The sequence below is a fragment of the Haliotis rubra genome, unplaced genomic scaffold (genome assembly GCF_003918875.1).
Source record: "Haliotis rubra isolate DU_JTF1 unplaced genomic scaffold, ASM391887v1 Scf1462, whole genome shotgun sequence".
Lineage (NCBI taxonomy): Eukaryota > Metazoa > Mollusca > Gastropoda > Lepetellida > Haliotidae > Haliotis > Haliotis rubra.
Window position 1 is genome coordinate 152,408 of NW_025765406.1, and position 26,063 is coordinate 178,470.

At 37.4% G+C, this 26,063-nt stretch overlaps 2 long non-coding RNA genes across 3 annotated transcripts; both read right to left on the reverse strand.

Moving 5' to 3' along the window:
• Positions 1–1,526: 1,526 nt before the first annotated feature.
• Positions 1,527–1,899, reverse strand: LOC124269669. The gene is made up of 2 exons (XR_006896566.1): positions 1,823–1,899; positions 1,527–1,588 (listed from the first exon to the last, which is right to left on the reverse strand). It is a non-coding gene; the product is annotated as an uncharacterized LOC124269669 (long non-coding RNA).
• A 2,293-nt stretch (positions 1,900–4,192) lies between these two features.
• Positions 4,193–17,288, reverse strand: LOC124269670. Of its 2 annotated transcripts, none has more exons than XR_006896568.1 (4): positions 17,265–17,288; positions 13,172–13,268; positions 11,396–11,479; positions 4,193–4,510 (listed from the first exon to the last, which is right to left on the reverse strand). It is a non-coding gene; the product is annotated as an uncharacterized LOC124269670 (long non-coding RNA). The 2 variants fall into 2 exon arrangements; XR_006896567.1 differs by lacking the exon at positions 17,265–17,288 and adding an exon at positions 16,679–16,926.
• Between the last annotated feature and the right edge of the window lie 8,775 nt (positions 17,289–26,063).

A 26,063-nucleotide genomic window follows, 5' to 3' on the forward strand; every position in this document is an offset into this window, starting at 1 on the left:
GGCAGATATGTAGTCTTTCTTTCGGGGGGTAAGAAAACGACATCGTATCGCTTCCCGTGAACGAACAAGAGAAGACGATTTTGTCAGTAAAGACGTAAAATTGTCAATTAAAAATCATTAAACAATTTTATGTATCTTTTCAGTTCTAATTTGTTTTTGCTAGGCATTGTATTATATGCAGGGATTAGAATTAGCGTGTGCATTTGCCTCGTATACACCGTCCGAAATGGCAATCAGCTGTGCACACTTTTCCCCGCCATCTACCCGTGATTTAGTTAATCGGAGTGATCGGAAAAATAAAGTATCTGAAATTATTATGTTACCATGACAAGTATATTGTTTCATTTTAATTGCAGGTTTTGCTCTATTACTGAAAAATATATATAATCATAAGTAAGGTTATGCGACAGCTCTTTGGTGTATTACTGGATAGTATTTATGCAAGGAACAATTTGACCTGTCACCAATGAGGTTTCGCGCGATCTCGCTATTTCCACAGTGAAGACATGTGATCGTCCAGCTACAAGAACTATTACTTTTAGCCAAACGAAATATGTATACGTATCCATTTTCTGCCAAATACACTTCATTTCGAGGCGTGAGTAGATGCAATATGATGGTGATTTTGTGACTAATGCGGACCGAAGTTATAATATCGGGGAGACACAGGATTTCACTGCAGTTGATATAAACATTCTTTTTTGACCTTTTGAGTAAAATTAATAAACTGGATTGCAAAGTCCAAATATAAAAAATATGTTTCATGACGAGATAAAGTAACAACATGATTAACTTGCGTAATTAAATATGGATTTGTTGCCACTATTTCAAATGACTGATCACGACGAAAAGATCAGCGAAGGTTGATGGAGTCTGGAGTCTGAATACCATCTAAACACAGCCCATTTTGAGCCAGTCGGGATTATTCCCGTTCTCCTATCATTCACTGAGGCATATCAGACGACTCCTGAATAAACTCGGGCTCCGACATTGATTTTACCTGATGTCTGGTCTGAATACCATCTAAACACAGCCCATTTTGAGCCAGTCGGGATTATTCAGGTATCTCCTATCATAACTTGTTTGAGTGGCATTTTAGAAGTTGAGACGTACAATATGGAACAAGTTTTTATGGATAACAACTTCTTTATTTCGTGAGTGCGACGTTTCGATACAGATTCTTGTACCGTTGACACGGTACAAGAATCTGTATCGAAACGTCGCACTCACGAAATAAAGAAGTTGTTATCTCCTATCATACACTGAGGCATACCAGACGACTCCTGAATAAACTGGGGCTCCGACACTAATATTTTCCTGATGTCTGCTCCGAATACAATTTAAACACAGCCCATTTTGAGCCAGACGGGATTATTCCCGTTCTATTATCATACATTGAGGCATACCAGATGACTCCTGAATATACATGTACTTGGCTCCGACATAGATACTCGCCTGATGTATGGTCTGAATACCATTTAAACACAGCCCATTTTGAGTCAGTCGGGACTATTCCGGCTCTCCTATCATACACTGAGGCATACCAGACGACTCCTGAATAAACTGGGGCTCCGACACTGATATTTGCCTGATGTCAGGTCTGAATATCACCTAAACACAGCCCATTTTGCGTCAGTCGGGACTATTCCCGTTCTCTTATCACACACTGAGGCATACCAGACGACTCCTGAATAAACTGGGCTCCGACACTAATATTTTCCTGACGAATACAATTTAAACACAGATTTTGAGCCAGACGGGACTATTGTGAGGCATACCAGACGACTCCTAAATAAACTGGGGCTCCTACATTGATTTTTACCTGATGTCTGGTCTGAATACCATCTAAACACAGCCCATTTTGAGCCAGTCGGGATTATTCAGGTATCTCCTATCATAACTTGTTTGAGTGGCATTTTAGAAGTTGAAACTCCAATATGAACAAGTTTTATGGATAACATCTTCTTTACTGAGACCTTTCGATACAGATTCACCGTTACGGCACAGAACTGACACCGAAACGTCGCACTCACGAAATAAAGAAGTTGTTATCTCCTATCATACACTGAGGCATACCAGACGACTCCTGAATAAACTGGGGCTCCGACACTAATATTTTCCTGATGTCTGCTCCGAATACAATTTAAACACAGCCCATTTTGAGCCAGTCGGGATTATTCCCGTTCTATTATCATACACTGAGGCATACCAAACGACTCCTGAATAAACTGGGGCTCCGACACTGATATTTGCCTGATGTAAGGTCTGAATATCACCTAAACACAGCCCATTTTGCGTCAGTCGGGACTATTCCCGTTCTCTTATCACACATTGAGGCATACCAGACGACTTCTAAATAAACTGGGGCTCCTACATTGATTTTACCCGATGTCTGGTCTGAATATCACCTAAACACAGCCCATTTTGAGCCAGTAGGGATTATTCCCGTTCTCCTATCATACACTGAGGCATACCAGACGACTCCTGAATAAACTGGGGCTCCGACACTAATATTTTCCTGATGTCTGCTCCGAATACAATTTAAACACAGCCCATTTTGCGTCAGTCGGGACTATTCCCGTTCTCTTATCACACATTGAGGCATACCAGACGACTCCTAAATAAATATTTTACCTGATGTCTGGGAATACCATCTAAACACAGCCCATTTTGAGCCAGTCGGGATTATTCAGGTATCTCCTACAGTGGCATTTAGAGTTTTATGGATAACAACTTCTTTATTTCGTGAGTGCGATCTTTGATACAGATTCTTGTACCGTTGACACGGCACCTGTATCGAAACGTCGCACTCACGAAATAAAGAAGTATGTTATCTCTATCATCTGACGACTCCTGAATAAATTGGGGCTCCGACACTAATATTTTCCTGATGTCTGCCCGAATACAATTTAAACACAGCCAGTCGGACGGGATTATTCCCGTTCGCCTATCATACACTGAGGCATACCAGACGACTCCTGAATAAACTGGGGCTCCGACACTGATATTTGCCTGATGTCAGGTCTGAATATCACCTAAACACAGCCCATTTTGCGTCAGTCGGGACTATTCCCGTTCTCTTATCACACATTGAGGCATACCAGACGACTCCTGAATAAACTGGGGCTCCTACATTGATTTTACCCGATGTCTGGTCTGAATATCACCTAAACACAGCCCATTTTGAGCCAGTCGGGATTATTCCCGTTCTCCTATCATACACTGAGGCATACTAGACGACTCCTGAATAAACTGGGGCTCCGACACTAATATTTTCCTGATGTCTGCTCCGAATACAATTTAAACACAGCCCATTTTGAGCCAGACGGGACTATTCCTGTTCTCTTATCACACACTGAGGCATACCAGACGACTCCTGAATAAACTGGGGCTCCTACATTGATTTTACCCGATGTCTGGTCTGAATATCACCTAAACACAGCCCATTTTGAGCCAGTAGGGATTATTCCCGTTCTCCTATCATACACTGAGGCATACCAGACGACTCCTGAATAAACTGGGGCTCCGACACTAATATTTTCCTGATGTCTGCTCCGAATACAATTTAAACACAGCCCATTTTGAGCCAGTCGGGATTATTCCCGTTCTCTTATCATACATTGAGGCATACCAGACAACTCCTGAATAAACTGGGCTCCGACATAGATACTCGCCTGATGTATGGTCTGAATACCATTTAAACACAGCCCATTTTGAGCCAGTCGGGACTATTCCGGTTCGCCTATCATACACTGAGGCATACCAGACGACTCATGTAAAAACTGGGGCTCCGACACTGATATTTGCCTGATCTCTGGTCTGAATAACGTCTAAACACAGCCCAGTTTGAGCCAGTCGGGACTATTCCGGTTCTCCTATCATACACTTAGCCATACCAAACGACTCCTGAATAAACTGGGCTCTGACACTGACATTTGCCTGATGTCTGGTCTGAATACTATCTGACCGCAACCCATTTTGAAATAGACACTGCACTAGATCTGCAAGTGCTACACCACCACCATCCACCCCCACTCCATAGAAAATGGAGCCATAATCCACCCCAGTGCGAACCAATGATAGGAACAAGAAAGATTGTAAGTTGAAAAATTACAATTTATTAAACCAAATAGTTTTGACATTCTTATTTGCATAACTTAGTACAAATTTGTAATTTTTGCATTTACACTCCTCTGAACGAGACCTTGACTAACATTCGTCAGGTTAAATTGCTGATTATGTAGTTCTGTGAGGGTGGGTTCAAAGCACACACCAGCAAAGTACTAGCTACATAGTATCTGTACTTTACTGGGAAAGTGAATTCCCAACTGTAACATCCCTTAGAAATCATCTGCATACTTTTTAAGTTAATCTTATTCTTGAAATGTGTGCCATCTCTTCCTTGTCCTTTGCTGCTGTACTTTCTGCTTGTTCATCATTTTTGTTCTCAGCTGGACATAAGAGCATTCACGCTTGGAAATCTGTAGAAATGCCTGAACTGTCTCCTTTTCTGAAATATGACAAAGTTTTCAAAATTATGTTAAAACATCAAGGTACAATTCCAGTGAGTATCACCACTCAGCTTCTAGTCCTATAGCCTTTACCCAACTCCCCAACTTAAGGTTTTATTAGGACAAGTTAACATTTGCCATTTTAAAGATTTAGCTCATTTGATCTTGTGGATCCCATACCTGCTATTGACAGGTGTTGTGAACTTGTAAATGACTCTTTCCATGCTTTGCAAAATGGTTGATTGGTGCCATTAAAACCATTTTTATGGTTACTCATGTATCAAGTGCATAAGGTTAGATTAAAGTAGATGTTTGCCTAAAGAAGGGTTACTATATTACTATTTATCCAGTTTTAAATGGATACAATATCAAATTATATATCTATGTTTAAGTAAAGTTGGGAATTTTTGTGATCCTTAGCAAAGTGTGAGTAGTCCATGTTAGTTTCTAATCACTGCAATATTCAATATAACAACGTATAGTCCTTAAATTAACTTTGCAATAAGGTAGAATATAAATAGTTCTATAAGGATGGAGCCTTGAGTATTGAGGAAACTTTAAATCTCGTAACATGGCTGAAAATTGAATGGGAGTGACTGCCAATGTCTATGAGAGAAACGAGGGTCAACACTTGTAGTGAGTGAGTTTAGTTTTACGCCGCTTTTAGCTATATTCCAGCAATATCAGGGTAGGGGACACCAAAAATGGGCTTCACACATTGAACCCATCTGGGGAATCGAACCCGGGGCCTTCGGCATGACAAGCTAACGCTTTAACCCCTAGGCTACCCCACCGCCTGTCAACACTAGTAGTAGTGATCGCTTCATTAAGCAGATAGAGACTGGACACCACTGAGAAAGGGAAAGTAGGAGAAGGATGTCCAGATAGATACTGGTTAACTTTATTGCTTAGTGCTTTTCAAACAAGTGAAATGATGATGAAACAAAACATTGACGTAATTAATATGCAGCAACATGCACATGTTTTGGTATATACTCAGAGAAATTATTACAGCAATGATAAAATAATCACAGCAACAAGAAAGTAATTGAACAAAAGAGAAATATTGATTAAAACAACACTTTGATGGACTAAAATGGCAGCATTAGGTTTTTGTAAAACAAAGGTCTGAACTGAAAATATGCAAACAAATAAAAGATATCTGATTCGCTAACTTCTAAACCAAACTTCATAAAATTCTGCATACAATTGGCTCAGTGATTTTTCTCCAAATCTCCTACATGTCATGCATGATGCAATTGGAACCAGTTGATGACATATGTCGGCAGTATGTCAGCCAAGTTCTAGCAGTGCTGAAGGCTAAGGGTTAGTTATCTAGTTAGAAAAAAGACATGGTATGTTTTCAGATTTGAGAGTTTTGTTGAGTATTTGATAAACAGAAATTACATTTGGAACAGACAAGTTCAGCTTGAGGTTTGAAATGTTAACAATTTTGGCATTGACTACTCAATGAAACTTACAAATCTAGAAACATACAGTATGTACTGACATTGTAGAATACAAACATGATCTGTCGTTTTATAATTTCTATCTATCTAGGTGACTTTCAAAGTTGTGAGACATGAGAAAGGTCTGGAATGCTATGAGTTCACCATGGAATGTAATAACACCTTGATAGAATGCATGACATCACCATGATCACTTGCTTTAGTGATAACTGAGCTCATCTTCTTCAGAAAGTGTGGGGGAAAACTTGAAATGCACTGACTTACTCAGTAGACAGAGCAAATCATTTGTATTTCAATAACAATACTGGTCAATCATGTTTCAAATTGTATATGATATCTCTGAGTGTGACCCCATAATTCATATAAACTGACCCTATATTTATATGTATGAAGGGTCCCTAATTGTCCTTTCCCGGCAGAACACCACTTATGCATCTCAGTCAGGTATGACATATATCATTTGAAGTGTTGAATCATAACTGACATCAGTCAATACAGACTGCAAGGAAGAAATCTTAATCCTTTAGTATGTATGATTTAATACTACAGCTGAGTGCACAGTGTGACAACCAAACTCCACTTATCCATATAATATAACTAGATTACAAACTGATTAGTTAAATGGCCTCTTAAGGAATACAAAGTTTGAATAAAATTTGACTGTAAACAGGTGAACTACAGAGAGCATGGTATATACACTATATATGATGTGTTGCCCAAAGGTCCACTGACCATGTATATGTGTTGCCCAAAGGTGTACTGATAATACATATGATGTGTTGCCCACAGGTCTACTGATTGTAGGATGTGTTGCCCAAAGGTGTACTGATAATACATATGTGTTGCCCAAAGGTCTACTGATTGTAGGATGTGTTGCCCAAAGGTGTACTGATAATACATATGATCTGTTGCCCACGGATCTACTGATTGTAAGATGTGTTGCCCAAAGGTGTACTGATAATACATATGATGTGTTGCCCACAGGTCTTCTGATTGTAGGATGTGTTGCCCAAAGGGTACTGATACTGATAATGTACATATGATGTGTTGCCAACAGGTCTTCTGATAATATACATGATGTATTGCCCACAGGTCTACTGATAATACATATAAGGTGTTGCCCAAATCTCTACTGATTATATAGGATGTGTTGCCCAAAGGTCTACTGATAATATACATGATGTGTTGCCCAAAGGTCTACTGATAATATATATGTATTGCCCAAAGGTCTACTGATAATATACATGATGTTTTGCCCAAAGGTCTACTGATTATATGATGTGTTGCCCACAGGTCTACTGGTAACATATATATGTGTTGCCCAAACGTCTACTGATAATATATATGATGTGTTGCCCAAAGGTCTACTGATAGTATATATATGATGTGTTGCCCACAGGTCTACTTGTAATATATATGATGTGTTGCCCACAGGTCTACTGATAATATATATGATGTGTTGCCCACAGGTCTACTTGTGATATATATGATGTGGTGCCCAAAGGTCTACTGGTGATATACTAGTATATGATGTGTTGCCCTCAGATCTACTGATAATATATATGATGTGTTGCCCACAGGTCTACTTGTGATATATATGATGTGTTGTCCAAAGGTCTACTGGTGATATATATGATGTGTTGCCCACAGGTCTACTGATAATATATATGATGTGTTGCCCAAAGGTCTACTGGTGATATATATGATGTGTAGCCCAAAGGTCTACTTGTGATATATATGATGTGTTGTCCAAAGGTCTACTGGTGATATATATGATGTGTTGCCCACAGGTCTACTTATTATATAGATGATGTGTTGTCCAAAGGTCTACTGGTGATATATATGAAAGGTGTGCTGATAATACAGGTCTACTGATAATACACATGATGTGTTGCCCAAAGGTCTACTGAAGTGATATATATGATGTGTTGCCCACAGGTCTACTAATAATATATATGATGTGTTGCCCAAAGGTCTACTGATTGTAAGATGTGTTGCCCATAGGTCTACTGATAATACATATGATGTGTTGCCCAAAGGTCTACTGATAATACATATGATGTGTTGCCCAAAGGTCTACTGATTGTAGGATGTGTTGCCCAAAGGTGTACTGATAATACATATGATGTGTTGCCCACAGGTCTAGTGATTGTAGGATGTGTTCCCCAAAGGTGTACTGATAATATATATGATGTGTTGCCCAAAGGTCTATTGATTGTAAGATGTGTTGCCCATAGGTGTACTGATAATATATATGATGTGTTGCCCACAGGTCTACTGATTGTAGGATGTGTTGCCCAAAGGTGTACTGATAATACATTGATGTGTTGCCCACAGGTCTACTGATTGTAGGATGTGTTGCCCAAAAGTGTACTGATAATACATATGATGTGTTGCCCACAGGTCTACTGATTGTAAGATGTGTTGCCCAAAGGTGTACTGATAATACATTGATGTGTTGCCCACAGGTCTACTGATTGTAGGATGTGTTGCCCAAAGGTGTACTGATAATACATATGATGTGTTGCCCACAGGTCTACTGATTGTATATATGTATTGCCCAAAGGTCTACTGATAATATACATGATGTTTTGCCAAATAGCCTTCTGATAATATACATGATGTATTGCCCACAGGTCTACTGATAATACATATAAGGTGTTGCCCAAAGGTCTACTGGTATTATATAAGATGTGTTGCCTAATGGTCTACTGATAATATATATGATGTGTTGCCCAAAGGTCTACTGATTATATATATGATGTGTTGCCCAAAGGTGTACTGATAATACATATGATGTGTTGCCCAAAGGTCTACTGATAATACGTATATGATGTGTTGCCCACAGGTCTACTGATTGTAGGATGTGTTGCCCAAAAGTGTACTGATAATACATATGATGTGTTGCCCACAGGTCTACTGATTGTAAGATGTGTTGCCCAAAGGTGTACTGATAATACATTGATGTGTTGCCCACAGGTCTACTGATTGTAGGATGTGTTGCCCAAAGATGTACTGATAATACATATGATGTGTTGCCCACAGGTCTACTGATTGTATATATGTATTGCCCAAAGGTCTACTGATAATATACATGATGTTTTGCCAAATAGCCTTCTGATAATATACATGATGTATTGCCCACAGGTCTACTGATAATACATATAAGGTGTTGCCCAAAGGTCTACTGGTATTATATAAGATGTGTTGCCTAATGGTCTACTGATAATATATATGATGTGTTGCCCATAGGTCTACTGATAATATATATGATGTGTTGCCCAAATGTCTACTGATAATATATATGATGTGTTGCTCAAAGGTCTACTTGTGATATATATATGATGTGTTGCCCAAAGGTCTACTGATAATATATATGATGTGTTGCCCAAAGGTCTACTGATAATATATATGATGTGTTGCCCAAAGGTCTACTTGTGATATATATGATGTGTTGTCCAAAGGTCTACTTGTGATATATATGATGTGTTGCCCACAGGTCTACTGATAATATACATGATGTGTTGCCCAAAGGTCTACTGGTGATATATATGATGTGTTGCCCACAGGTCTACTTGTGATATATATATGATGTGTTGTCCAAGGGTCTACTGGTGATATATATGATGTGTTGCCCACAGGTCTACCGATAATATAATACACATGATGTGTTGCCCAAAGGTCTACTGGTGATATATATGATGTGTTGCCCACAGGTCTACTAATAATATATATGATGTGTTGCCCAAAGGTCTACTGATTGTAAGATGTGTTGCCCATAGGTGTACTGATAATACATATGATGTGTTGCCCACAGGTCTACTGATTGTAGGATGTGTTGCCCAAAGGTGTACTGATAATACATTGATGTGTTGCCCACAGGTCTACTGATTGTAGGATGTGTTGCCCAAAGGTGTACTGATAATACATATGATGTGTTGCCCACAGGTCTACTGATTGTAGGATGTGTTGCCCAATGATGTACTGATAATACATATGATGTGTTGCCCACAGGTCTACTGATTGTAAGATGTGTTGCCCATAGGTGTACTGATAATACATATGATGTGTTGCCCACAGGTCTACTGATTTTAGGATGTGTTGCCCAAAGGTGTACTGATAATACATTGATGTGTTGCCCACAGGTCTACTGATTGTGGTGGATGTGTTGCCCAAAGGTGTACTGATAATACATATGATGTGTTGCCCACAGGTCTACTGATTGTATATATGTATTGCCCAAAGGTCTACTGATAATATACATGATGTTTTGCCAAATAGTCTTCTGATAATATACATGATGTATTGCCCACAGGTCTACTGATAATACATATAAGGTGTTGCCCAAAGGTCTACTTGTATTATATAAGATGTGTTGCCTAATGGTCTACTGATAATATATATGATGTGTTGCCCAAAGGTCTACTGATAATATATATGATGTGTTGCCCAAAGGTCTACTGATAATATATATGATGTGTTGCCCAAATGTCTACTGATAATATATATGATGTGTTGCTCAAAGGTCTACTTGTGATATATATGATGTGTTGCCCAAAGGTCTACTTGTGATATATATGATGTGATGCCCACAGGTCTACTGATAATATATATGATGTGTTGCCCAAAGGTCTACTGATAATATATATGATGTGTTGCCCACAGGTCTACTGATAATATATATGATGTGTTGCCCACAAGGTCTACTTGTGATATATATGATGTGTTGCCCACAAGGTCTACTGGTGATATATATGATGTGTTGCACACAGGTCTACTGATAATATATATGATGTGTTGCCCAAAGGTCTACTGATAATATATATGATGTGTTGCCCAAAGGTCTACTGATAATATATATGATGTGTTGCCCACAGGTCTACTGATAATGTCTGCTGTTAATATATATGATTTGTTGCCCAATGGTCTGTAAAATAACAGATAGGATGTGTTGCACATTGGTCTGTAAAAAAATATGACAGTGGATGTGTTGCCCAAAGGTATAAAAAAATAACAGATAGGATGCATTGCCCAATGGGCTGTGATTATAGCAGACGGGATGTGTTGCCCAATGGGCTGTGATTATAACAGATAGGATGTGTTACCCAACATTCTGATGATAATGATATACCTATCTTGCCCAAGAGTCTGCTGAATATTAATACATATATATAAGTTGCCCGATGGTCAACACAATACATCCTATTCATCATAAACACAGACCTTTAGACAACACATCCTAGTTGTATACAATGGAATTTCATAGCGAAAGCTTGATTGTTTTACTAATGACCTGCCAATAATATGATGAAAAGCGGTCATGCTGAACACATTCTTGACTTCGTATCATGATATATGTTATGGGTGTTCACTTATCTTGATATCTAGAAAGAAGCTACTAAAGACTGTTGGTACCTTTTGACTTCAAGTCCATCTGCTGATGAACAGTATATCCACCTTTACACTTTAGTACCTTCTCACAGATACTACATCTGAATCCTGAAAAGGTAAAGGAAGAAAATGTATCTGCTGACATGGAATACAGGTGTCTTCAGTTCTCATTTGCTGAATTTCCTGTGTATGAAGGACACAGAAACATTAATGCAAATGTATTGACAATTACAGGAATCATTTGATAACAACGCATTTAAACACCTGATTATGTAAAAAAAAAATTATTTGAGAACCCACCCACCCCTGTGATATGAACAGAATGGTGTCAGAACTTTCATACACCTGATTATCTGATGGAAGATTGAATTATTGACTACAGAAAAACAACAAAATGTAGGCAATATGTTAATTGTATACTCTGTATTGAGAAATGCCAATATTTTCTCTTCATGGGTCTGGTCTGAATTGTGTGCACTACGAAACACGACACACATCAGCTCTCTATGAAACTGGTAAGATATCAGTAGATAGTAACCTAAAAGTGAAAATGATATCTCTATAAAAAACATGATTATTGCAGGGATAATTTTTTGAATTGTAAATGTTGGGACATCATTCAAGTGCAAAAGTCAATAGAAAAGCTTAAAAATGTTGAAAATTACCCTGTTGATATGTGAAAAGAGCAAATTCTGCCAGTTTTCAAAATTTCTACATTTTCTGTAAAGTTTTCCATGATCAGAACCACAATACTTGTCTGGAACTGCTTGTTATCAGAGTATATACAGTTTTTTTCTTTAAATGTTTCATATATGTCATCAAAAAACAGACTATCTGTATATAAGGCTATTCCATGTCTATAAATTAATCTCTTATTGGCTATTTTGAATTTCTTGTTACATTTATAAATAGTAAAAAATCATGTATTGAGATAATACCTAAAAGATGTGTTGCTGCAGACAGTACTAATCGGCTCACTACCATTCAGGATAACTGTACTAATATTGAGAAGGCTTAAACAATTTGAAGATTCATGAGGCATTACTTCATCGGGTATTGCAAGTTTGTGGTGCTGAATTCTAAAGGTAGGCTAGACTGACTGACTGAGTTTGGTTTTACGCCGCTTTTAGCAATATTCCAGCAACATCACGGCGGGGGACACCAGAAATAGGCTTCACACATTGTACCCATGTAGGGATTCGAACCCGGGTCTTCGGCGTGACGAGCCAACGCTTTAACCACTAGGCTACCCCACCGCCCCTGGTAGGCTAGAACATTGTTAAGGTTAGGAATGCCATGATACATCGATACTTTTTCTAAGACGGTACAATCATTGATACATTCAAAACTGTATCGATATTTAGTTTGAAAGTATCAATTTAAATATGTTTTAATATGTATCGTTTACATTTTGCAATTGTATCATCTTTTTTTAATGTTATGACAGTTATAAATGATTTTTTCATGCACAAAATTGGAAATTAGAACTTTTTAATCTCTGAGAATAGAAAATGTTGATCTTTTCAAGGACTATTATAAAATAGAAAATATTTAATGTTCAAAATGTAACTCAATTTACGCAATAATGCAGTGAAAATAGGTATCATGATACATATCGAGTCATGACATGAGTATCGTGATACGTATCGATTCATGAAACTTATGTATCGTGACATCCCTAGTTAAGGTAGAAATAAATTTAACAAAGTTGTAAAAATGGTATTCACAATTTAAACATGTAGGTTATGTGATCCAGAGATCAATACCTTCATGTTTAATTGTGAATACTCCCTTCCTCACTTTGGAATGCCTCAGAGACTCCCCTCTGATTCTGCAATTTGAAGATCACATTTCTCCTCTGCCAAGCTCAACGTCTCTTGATCCCGTTCATAATTGTCTGCATTAAGTAACATTAAAATGTTAACAATATTATTCTCAAAATGATTATGAACTTAAATTCAAAACTGAGCTTAAGAAATAATATTTTTTCTTCTGAACTGATAAAGTATTTAAAATTCTACAAGATTTAGTTATCACCCTAACAACATACATAAATTATGAATTTACAATGTTTCATATTCAGAAACTTTTGTAAAATAAAATTAACTTACCAGGCATAACCTGGAATGGATATGATTTCCACGTCTAACAGGACCATCTGAGACTAGCACTTAGTCTCTGAATATATATAATTTTGATAGAATCAAACAATTCCTTTTAAACTAAAAGGAGCTCCAGTGAGATGGGAGATTCCTGAACCTAAGTAAAACTAGACTTGCTTCAATTAGATCTTTATCATTGCAGAAAGGCATAGACGGAAGTAAACATAATGCAGTTCATTAACTATGAGACAGGCTAGACCTTTTCTGACTTTTTACAGTCTTTGTCAACTTTGGACTTGGGTTGAAGGGTGACGAAGGGAAAATCTTGTGCCATCAAGCCAATTTGAATGGATTTTAAGAAAACCCATAATATCATAGTTTCAATTTACTCACACAATATACAAAGTTATCTTTATTCATGGGTTGCTTCTAAATTATGTTCAGGATTTTGTTAGTCATCCATTCATAAATGTCAAAACTCACCAGTAATACAAAATGCTGATTTCTGTCAGGTTTCTTTAAACATTTTGTTCTAAGTTACTATTCATAATAACGATCATCGATTCTATGATTTATATCAATACTGTCTGCCCAGTGCTGTTCAGGGATGTTGATATTAGTCGACAGTGCAAACTATTAGCCGATGATGGACCAATGATGAATAGCACACTACCTGAATAGATGCACCAAAGAGGCATTTCTGAAACTGTTGTTATGGCTTTGTAAAGGTAACTTACAACAGGAAGAGGCTTTTATTCTTACTGTTTGTATTGAAAGAAATGTTAAACTTTACCTCCATTTTAAAAAAAAAAGGTTTGTTTAAGAAACCCCCGCTTTGAACAAAATTACCCTTTTATGCAATTTGACCGCTAAGGGAACTTAAAACCATAAAAGACTAATAACATATCCTGCATAGAAACAGTTGGTCTATTGACCAACCAATAGGATTATAACATGTCTTAATGTCTTTAGTGAGATTCATCCTTGATTTTCAGTTAATCTTATTCTGTCCACTGGTGTTTACCCTCTTTCCTATGTTACACAATGTACAGGATTTAGACTTTGAAATGAGGAAATGTTCCTGCATTAAACATACAAAGATATAGCTGCCATGGAATTATGAAAGCTCAAAAGGGAATTCTGACTGTATTCATGCACAATATTCCATTAACAGATTCAAGTGCATCAGTGAAGTGGAAAATCTCTAGCATTTGAATCTATATCAAAGTTTGGACCAAGTGCAGAAAAATACAACGTAACCAACATTTGTGGTTGTCAGTTGAGTCACACTGTGAGTAGGAGGATGTATTGGTCATAATTATGCTGGCTGAGTGTCAGTGGCATGTGGACAGACAAGGTTATAGTCCTGGGCCAAATGCAAAAAGTTTTATCTTTTAGGATCTCTCAGCAGCAGTAAATGTGTTATCTGGTAATTAGAAATTCTTGTCATAACCAGCCACAAAAATCAGGTTACTAAAAACAAACAAGGTATGACTCAGACAGCCTTTACTTGTAGGTAATAAGGTGGTAGGCTACAATCTTTGTACTCATATGGAGAAAATTATTATTATTAGCATGAAAATGGTGCAAAATATACATTTCATCACTATACACTGATATTTTCACTCTGATAGACCAGTGGAGGAGATATACTGCACATAAACACCCAAAGGGACAGGGTTGAAAGTAGGAGTACAAACAGCTATATTTGAAAGTTAGAATCTCTTGATATAAATAATGTAACTGAAACATATTATGGTCCAGAGAGCAAATGCATATTTCCTTTGCATGACCAATTTAGGAAATGTGCAGCTGATATAAAAATGTGTAGTTCAGCTATCAGAGGAAACAGCAAAGAGCAACAATGGAGAGTGACATCATGAAACTATAACTACAAGTCTTCCTCAACACTGCACTATCAGCTCATTATTTGAGCAAACCCATGTCAATGTATTATTAGTCAGAATATGCAGTGTGGGTGATAAAACCGATTGTAATGTGTTATGCTATGTCTACATTTGGCCTATAAGTAATTTTACTGAATTCAAGTCTTACAGATTTGGTTAGTTCCTGAAATTAGTAATGGTTATTGACTGTTTTTGGGTTTTATTTATCTATTAGTTGGTAGATATATATTTAAAATAAAGAAAACAATATATCAGTGTGAAAAGTCAGTCTGATGCCCTGAATATCAGGCGTCAAAATGAGAGATGTTTTCGGGTTTTTGCCGCACCGGAACTGCGTCTAAGTACAAGAATGTACACTGGCCTAAAAGTAAAGGTCAATTTCACCCACTGAGTGAACATAAAATCATACAGCTGTGATTCGCTCTTTCGGGTGTGGATCTACAGTAGTTGGCCATAAGTGAGTCATCAATAATGGAATTCCCATAGACTTTCATGTTAATTAACTCTTGCAAGAATAATTTCTCATAAATTTAGTTTCGGTGGAATTGCTTTCAGTACTTATCTACCAGCTGGGAAATCATCTCAGCTACATACATATAATTTCCTTTCAATTTTCCGATGATTATTAAGAAAACTGCAACTATTTAAACAACATATATTAGACATACCAATCAGGTTTAACATGTCTATGGGATAGATTAAAATTAAGTGGTACTAATGGTGCTTAATCAGGCGTCATTCAATAACTAATCAACGGAAAGATGAAAGAAAATTATGTACACGTAGCTGAAGATGATTTCAAAGATGTTTGCAAAATATCAAAATAGAATGACTTCTACTCTATTTATGAAAATTATTCTTGCAACAGTTAATTAACATGTAAGTCTATGGAAATTTCACTAATGATGACTCACTTATGGCCAACCACTGTAGTCTGTCTCACAGTCCCTGAACCACAATAGTATTTTACCTACTGCCTTGCCCTTTCTGCAATGCTAACGCCCTAAATGAAGCAAGTCTAGATTTCCTCAGGTTCTGGTTTCCCCGGGGCTCCTTTTCAATTTATAATGCGTTTGTTTGTTAATATAAAAAATATATATTCAGAGACTAAGCGATAGTCTATGTGAGGATCAGAAACAACATGATACGAGACCTCACAATCGCGATCAAGTTACTAGCAAACAGTTTCTTCCAGTTGCGAAATCTTTGAAATAAATTGTGTCATGGGACAGGCATCGCCTTTGATACAATTGTACATGCTGCTGTTTTCAACAAAATACTCCGATTACGATACATACCATGCATTTTCCATAGCTTTGTGCTGCCAAGTCACCGCGTGTAGTGCGCGAAAACTGTAGCAAACGGGATCCGATTTGACACAAAACGTGAACGGGCCTTCGTGTGAAACATGAATTCAATTTATTTACAGATTATTACGTTGTTATTTTGATTGAAGAATCAAATGTTTTAAGTATTTAAACGTGTTCTTGGTGGCATATTAGTCTTGTCTGTCAGCTCCCACAATATCTACAGACACTATTGAATTATTAGCTAAGTGTTCATTTCGACGTTGCCGCTTTTTGAACTTTCACGTTTTTGACGCACAGGAGCGTGAAGGCAAATCGCCGAAAGGTACTGCGAACGAAACAGTGATGTTATAGCGAACACTTAACGATGTGTATATTTGAAATAAGTGTACAAAACCTAATAGCATATATCTAGACAATAATTTCTCCACTGTTTATTACTGAACATATATCCAGCTGTTAGAGAATTTTATAGAAAACCCCGTGTCGCCGAAGGTCGCAGGCGTTATATACATGATATTTTTTGTTTTACAATAACAGCACTAAAGTTTTATAAAAAAATGCAAAAGAAGCACACCCGAAGGTCCTGAGACGACCTTCTATCCAACCATCCACTTTGGGCTAGCTATTAAGGGAAAATGAACATAGTTGTGACATGCAGATATTTAGGCGACAGAAATATATCCTTAGGGCGACAGCTGTCGCCTAAAGGTCGCACAAATGTCGCCCAAAGGTCGACATTGTCTATATATATATATATATATATATATATATATATATCCCTCATACTCCCTACCAATCACCTGATGAAAGAGCAAGCATACACTCCGAAAGGTGTTATTCACAATAAAGAATTGGAAGTTGACATCCAAACATTTTGCTTTTCTTAGAAAAAATGGAACCATGTTTTTTCTGAATCAATACACAATAGTGATTACAACTGGTATTGGTTCCAACAGTTAACATGCAATTGCCACATAATTACACAAGTCCCTGCACTAATTGTATCTCAAGCAGTTCTGTATTGTAGTTACAAAGACAATCTGGAGTCTTTGAATTGCATCTAGAAGTGATACATAGAGGCAAGAATTTTATGGATGTCAGCTTCTTTATTGTTCATCACAATAATGAAGTTGAAATACATAAAATTCTTGCTTTTACAATGACAATGTAAACTACATGACCAGAAACAGTTTCACAACTATCATGAAAATAATGAGATAGTGAGGTAAGATTTGTCACATCGACAATATTTCCAACCATATCGTGAGTAAATCAAATCATAGATTTATAGTAATTGAAGTAAATATTAAAACCTTTCAGCAAAAGGACAGTAAAACAACTAGATTTTCACAGATATAAATTTAAAATTAGTAATTAAATCTAAAATATTTTTAAATTTACAGTATATAAATGACAATACTACATAAAAGACAGGCTATTGACTGCCAACAACTGGAGGTTGATCACCATACTTTGGACCATAGGGACGACATGACAAAATTGACTGACTAAATATACTCTACAAAGTAACAAGAAAGGATAAATTCAATCATGAACAGTAACATAAAACACTAATGGTAATGAATTATTATATCACAAACTGGTACAACAATGCCACTATAACTATCAGCATGATGATCAGGTATTCAGATAACAGAGAGCTAATAATGTATTTGCAAATATGTTTTGTCTGAAAATATTTTTACTAAGAAGAATAATTTGGGTAATCTATCAATACTAATGGATACTGAGAAATTACAAACGATTTACAATAAATGTGATTTTAGTTGCAGTGTATTACATTCTTACTGGAAGTGTCAGTAAAATCACACTACAGCTCACGCAGAGTGATCTAACTTTATCTGATCATATTTTAGTGTAAATGCACTAGTAAGATTTGTATGATATCAGCTGCATGTCATAATGCAACAACATCATAGTTAACAATGATTCTCCCAAATACTTGCAGTACATGATAGAGTTTGGTTGTAGAACTACTGGCGAAATAATCACGCATGTATACGATGACAGCATTTTAGAAAAATGTTGCTAATAATGTACATTATTCTAGATTATACTGTCTACACTATTAACAATGAAATATATCCATCATGTCTACATTTGGCACTCACATATTAAATGACCTTCACGATCATAATATATGTCTGCCATAGGGCAGCGCTATAAAGTAAAACTAGCAAACATTACTTAACTCACATTTACCTGTATTACAAGTCTATGAATACTTGTTATGCATGTAAGTGTTATGTGTGTTGCGGCCTTATCTTGACAGTAAAGAACGAGATACGTGCCTGAAAACACAAGAGGTATTTAGGTCAAATCATTTATGTTCGATGAATCATGGCTGACAAGATGGTCAGTGCAGAAGAACAGATGACACCCAATATAGATTTTTGGATGAATGCACTTACAACATATCAAAATTGATATATATAAAACATAACCAATAAAAGACGCTGTCGTATTGTCCAGTTGCAAGATCATTCTATTATTCAGTTATTTCAATATAAATGGGATGCCTACGATAAGTTGTTAATAAGCTTGAAGGCACAGAAAGTGAATCTGGAAGACTAATATATATTGTTTATATTCAGAGTGTATTTTAATATATTTAGGAGTTGTTAATATGGCGGCTGCTGCTGTTGTAAAAATAGTGCTGTTATTTCGTAATCAAGAAAATATTGTTCTGGCATAAGCAACGTTACTGCGCCACTATCATTAAGATCAATCCGTAAATATATACTGAGTCAAAAAGAAACTTCACAAAATGTAATTTGAAAATAATGAATAATTTTTCTCTGATGATGACATCTATGTATCCGAAATGGGATCCTATCTTTCGACTCTAGAAAAACGTTAGCAAAACCCACTCAAACCCATCCATTCGTCGTGCAAATGACGTTGAGTGCCAAATCAGGTTTTGCACGTGCAGTCGATCACGTGATCTTCGCATCGAAGTTTTCTTCATATGCACGTGTTTGCATTGGCCTCAAGAATTGAAAAACACTTTTAAACCACAGTTGTAACGGTACTTGAAATGTCACGATTGTCAGTTGTGCAGCGTGAACGTGCCGTTGGCATGTTGCAAGCAGGAAGATCAGTTATTGACGTCGCAAAGGCAATGGGATGCAGCCGTCGTACTGTGTATGACTTGCGAGGTCGTCTACAACAAACTGGCACCACTTCTGATCGCCTAAGGTTGGGTCTTCCACGTGTGACGTCACGAGCAGAAGACCGTCAAATCCAACGTCACCTACGTGACAGATCTCTGCCGGCTACACGAACCAGGGCTGAGATGTTTAGAGGTCGACTGTCCTCACAGACCATTCAAATCGGTTGCGGGCTGCCAATCTCCATTCTCGACGCCCATATCGAAGACCAATACTGACGCCGTTTCATCAACGTCAACGTCTGCTGTGGGTCCAGCGTCACCTCCGATGGACCCAGAGAGACTGGAATCGAGCCGTCTTTAGCGATGAATCCAGGTTTACCCTCAGATTCGCGGACGGCAGGCATAGAAGTCTGGAGACGACGTCGTGAACGGTATGCCCAATGTTGTGTACAGGAAGTCGACAGTTTCGGGGCGGAAGTTGCACGGTGTTGGGTGCTTTCTGTGGGAACAACTGTTCCCGACTTCTGGTCATCCGTGGAAACCTCACGGCTGCTGCTTACCGCGACCAGGTGCTCACCCTGAACTCGTTCCTTTCATGGCGGCTCATGGCCCAGGTCTACAGTTCCAGCATGATAATGCTCGGCCGCATACCGCGATGTTGACACGAAATTTCCTTCAAAACGCTGGAATCAACGTCATGGACTGGCCATCAGGGTCCCCTGACCTTAATCCAATTGAGCCCGTTTGGGATGCACTTGGGAGAAGGCTTCGTGGTCTTAGGAACCAACCTCAGAATTTTGCAGGAACTTGGCGCTGCCTTGCAAGAGCAATTGCGCAGAATCCCCAACCACGTGTTCACAAGCATCAGGCAGTCGATGAGGGAGACGGTGTTTGGCAGTGGTGAATGCGCAGGGCGGCCATACACAATATTGAATTGAGAAATTTTGCATTTTATTCTTGTGACTTGACATTCTGTTCACCCATGTTTTGGAACGGCGGTGTAGCCTAATTGAACTGATTATGGCACTGTCAGTGTATCGAGTACATCACACAGATCTCAGCAATGAAATAATAACAATTTAACCATCTTACCATCTCTTGTTCTTTTATAGTGATTTAGAGGTTTTAATGGTGATCGTAAAATAATATCAATAATACCCAATAATATCCCCATAACAACGTTAATAGGGTGCCATTTAACTCTGTGAATTTTATATTTTCGACAAAAATGGATGCAGTTAGGTTTTGATTTTGAAAATTTAAATCCACTTTCTAAACTCCCTTTATTAATTTTATTTAAACAAAGCTGCAGTTTCCTTTCAATAGCATTCATGTTTTCGCCGTGGCAATAAATATTCAAATCATTATCTAATGAATCACTTAAAACCTTTGAAGGTCACAGCCCTGTATACATTACATTTACAAAACAATCTTTACATGCATATGTCATTCACAGGAGGAAAGAAAAATCAAGGGTAGCTTACATTTGTGCTCTGAGATATATTCTGTTTTAAACAACATGAAGTATTGTTGGTTTTATTTTTTAATAATGCTGAGAATGTGTATAAGGTTTGAATGGACCAAATAGTATCTCGTAATATACAACTTTCTCTAAAGAAATTATAAGCGGGCCAAATTAAAGAAAATAATATATTCATCTTCTCTCTGGTTAAGATCACTAAGTCTACAAATTCTATTTTCTTTTTTAGACAGTTTTAAATCTTCCACTTTTGATAAATAAATCATGTGAAGAACATCTTACCCTACTTAACGCTAACATATGTTATATTTGGGATTACACTCTCTCAGTAAAGCACATGTATAGTATTTTTTGGGTTGAGTCCCATCCGGGATTCGAACCCACACCCTCAGAGTCAGGCACCCAATCGCCAGCACAAAAAGTCAGACGCCTAGACCGCTCAACCACCGTGGCTTCCACAAAATTGAAGTCGGACAACTGGTAGTCTAGACTGCGGACTTTGTGCGAAAGCTATAAAATACACAATGTTATTTTAGAAATTGGTCATAGTGAGAGAGTGTAATCCTAAATATAACATATGTTACATTTGACCACTTCCTAACATGGTATTGTGTATTACTTAACGCTATCCTGAACGTTTTTACGCTTACACATGAAATATACATTTCTGCATCTAAAGTACATTTAAACATCTTATGATAAAACATTTACTGAAAGTGATACCTTTTCAAACCATTCTTGCAAATAGATATCTTTTAATAATCTTGATAGTTCTAAAATATACTTATCGTCAGAGTTAACATACTGATAGTTCCACAGAAACCAAAACCCTTTGAGAATAGAAAGAGGAGAAACCCAATTTATTGTGTCCATGTTTATCGAATGGCATCATATTGTAACACTATATCTTTGGTAGCTTATAAGGAGGCACCTTCAATAATTTTACCCAGTATTTTATAGCTCTGATATTTGTAAATAAGTGCATCAGATATCTACCACATTCTCCATACACCATTGTATTCATCGTGCTAGATATAATACCAAGACATTTTTATATGCTTTCAATTGAACTCTTTCGATATTATTGTTATAATTCAAACCCTGATTTCAGCTCCATACAATACAATTACCTTAATTTTGGGATCAAGTATTTAAAGTATAAACTTATATTTATGTGTTTCCAAATTACATTTAATTGTTTAAAGATACCAATCATGACCTTTTGTGCTTGCAAGCAACATGTGTTGTCCAAGATAAACACTTACTATAAAACATTCCAACTATTTGTCCGAACTGGAGCATTCTAATTCTTTACCTTCATTCAACCATTTCTCGTTTTTAAATAAACGTCCACACAGATTTCAATATGGTGGGAAAATTATCACTTCCACAGAGGTCATTGTGAAACAGACTATTCAAATTCCTCCAGTACTTTACCTTTTCTATTGTATATTACTGTGATTATTACCCAAAGCAGATTTTGGCCATTTAGACCTCCGCAAGGAGGAGTTGGTCATAAAGTGCCTGAAGATCAGATTGTTGAAGACAAATCAACGGTAGAATGCACAATGAACATAATGTGAAAACAACCGCACTGCAAATGACGCTCCAGATGCTTTGTCACCTGGGAAAGAAAAGTATAGGTATAGGTTGTAATGTCGTAAATCAAATTTATCAGTGGATTTGAGTAAAGTTTCTTGTACACAAAGATAAGGTTTTACATCCTGAATTATTAGCTGAAAATCATTAAAATTGTTCCGAAGAGCACTGAAGTTCCATTTGTTTTTACTTGATCAGTATGGACATACCACTGAAAGCTCATTGATACTTCTCATCACGTTTGCAGAGACGGCCTCTTGTTTCAACCTCTATTGCCTCGAGGACTACATTGTAAACGGTACCAGTGATAACTGAAAATATGCGTCTTGTATATACATAACAAACGCCAGATGATCACGATGTCATCATTATCAACTGTTATCATTCTTAATGTAGGCCTGTGTTCTCTTTATCAGGTACTGGCTCAAACGTTGCCCTGAACAAACCCGCATGGATGAGTTCAACCTTGAACGACAAGCATTCCGCCAGTAGAGGGTGTCGATGGAGACACAAGGGGCTCACGATCCTAGATATGTAGTCCACACTACTGAATGGCTGCCTACCGCCTGGTGGAAGGTGGATCTGAAGACACCAGTAGAATCAGCACTGGTTATACTGTACTTCAGGACAGACCGTAGTATAGACTCATTTTACATAATAATGCATTTATCATTAAAAACAGAATTAGTTAAGGGAAACATGTTGAAAACCATATGTAGGCTATTTCCTGGAACCATGCATTACAACCCATATTGATGTGAATCCGTGAAGATCAGCGTTATAATTGGTCTGCAGGAACTCATGCTTATTGTGAGGGCGACTAACGGGATCCGGTCGTCAGGCTCACTGACTTGGTTGACATATGTCATTGTATCCCAGTTGCGTAGAGCGATGCTTATGCTATTGATCACTAGATTGTTCGGCCCCGGCTGGATTATTTACAGACCGCCACCATAGAGCTGGAATTTTTACTGAGTGCGGTGTTAAAACAACAACCAAAACCAAACCATATTGATGTCAACGTTCGTACTTTTAGCTGCGACATGATTTCTAAGTTTCACTTCATGCAGTATACCATCAGCTTATGATTATTGCGTTTACATTTTCCAGTTGCTGATATTATGTTGGAGTGCGTCCTAGCGGCTTTCAAAGCTAAACTTTTTCATTCAAGCTTGATGTTATTCAGGATACCTTACGTAAGATATTCATTATTGAATTTACAAGAATGACATCGTCGCTTGTCAACATCCTGCTAACCCATGCCGTAACCTTTTACACTGAGATTTCTCACCACCTTACACAGTGTTTGCAGCCTACTTTAAGGGTAGTTGTAGTTTCTACTAGCAGAGCAAAACATTCTTATACATTTTGTCTCACATATATGTAACATAGCTTCGGAGTTTTTAATGTTTGTCAGGCACCTACTCGCCAGCACACAAAGTCAGCCTTCTAACCCGCTCAGCCACCGCGGCTTCCACAAAACAGAGTGAGTGATCTAAAATTTAAAGTCACATCGGCAATATTTCAGCCATATCGTGACTAAACAAGTTTTTTAACTTCATCATAAATACATATAACTAACTAAAACGCCTCAAAGAAGGACAATGAACCAACTAGAATATCACAGACCCAAATAAACTCTAAAACTGGATTTTAAATAAGGACAATACATATAACAAAACGGGCTATAGATCGCCAACAACCGAAGGCAGATCACCATACTAGGAACCATAGGGACTTACAGTACCTTTGCTACCTGCATGGACCCTAGCTGGATTAAAACCATCCCTTCAGCCGCTGGCGATTGTAGAAAAATAAAAATTTCAAATCCACACACAAATACTAGTTGAAATGTACTTTGAAGGTTTGGACTTACATATCCTCGCAGGATGACAATGATTTTACGAGTACTTTAACCCCTTTGAAACAGCCACTTACATACTCAGATGATAATCTCAAATACCAATAATACAACATTAATCTATCTATTTACAAAACATATTTCCAAGATTTATGCGACAATTCTGTTTCTTTTAAAAGCTCAATAATCGAATGATAATTTTTACATTATTGAAAAGATCTTTGACCGTTTTAACACTAAAGGATTTATCCCTTGTGATGGAAAAATCAACAGAGTCAAGCAGGACATGCTTGACCGTGATTCTCTCATCACAAAGGGATACAATACGGAGGATCCTCACCTTTAATAGATAAGTCGTGTGTATATCTAGTGTGGCCACTGCGACATCGTCGTATGATGATGACCTCTTCAAATCTGGACTGACAACCCAAGTAGGTGTAAGCAATATAGGGTTTTATTTCATGTCATGTTTATTTATACCTACTTAGGCGTCCTTTTCTTTGCATCAGATCACGAATATAAGATCTGATGTTAGCTTTTATGATCAGAGTGTGGAATAAGAAGTGGTGTCCAGATTTGTTGAGTGCTGCCTTAGGGACCGTTCATAACTGATGACTAGAGGGATGATGATGATGTTAAGGGGGTTATCCAATTTGTTCTGAAGGGAGCTAGGGGGATCACTCAATTTTGTACACACGTACTAGCAATTTTGTACATATAATTATGTTTTAAAATAATGCTCAGAAATTATAGGAAGGGGAGGGTCTTTGATTTTGTACATGACATACGAGGGGTCGCTATTTTGTACATGAATTTTGAGTGTGTGTCCGTAATGGGGGACATTCACATTGTACATGCTTCTCGTATAAGAATCATCACCCCTAGCCATAGAATTATAGACGGTCCCTTAGCCACAAAAATGGAAGTCGGACAGGTGAAAGTCTAGACCATGAACTTTTTGTGTAACCCTCTGATAAGTGTTAATTGACTTATTTAGGTAGAATAAAGATCGGTCCAGCAATGGCACCTACCCTTTTTGTCAGCTGTCAGCTAGCCAGGAACAGGATTGACCCGGTGTTATCAATCAGTTGGTTGATTTGACTTTTGATTTTAAAGGCTATTTTCCTTTAGTACGTCCCAAACTGGTTAGGCAATAAATCTATGATTTTAATGTAGAAATATTTCAGTTGTCAGAGTCGTATGCCCACAGAGAATTGCTGTAACATTGCTTACTGTAAATCAAGTTAGTATTCATTAATATCAGGTAAATTCAGCTGGTCAGGTCAGACCGTAAAAGGTG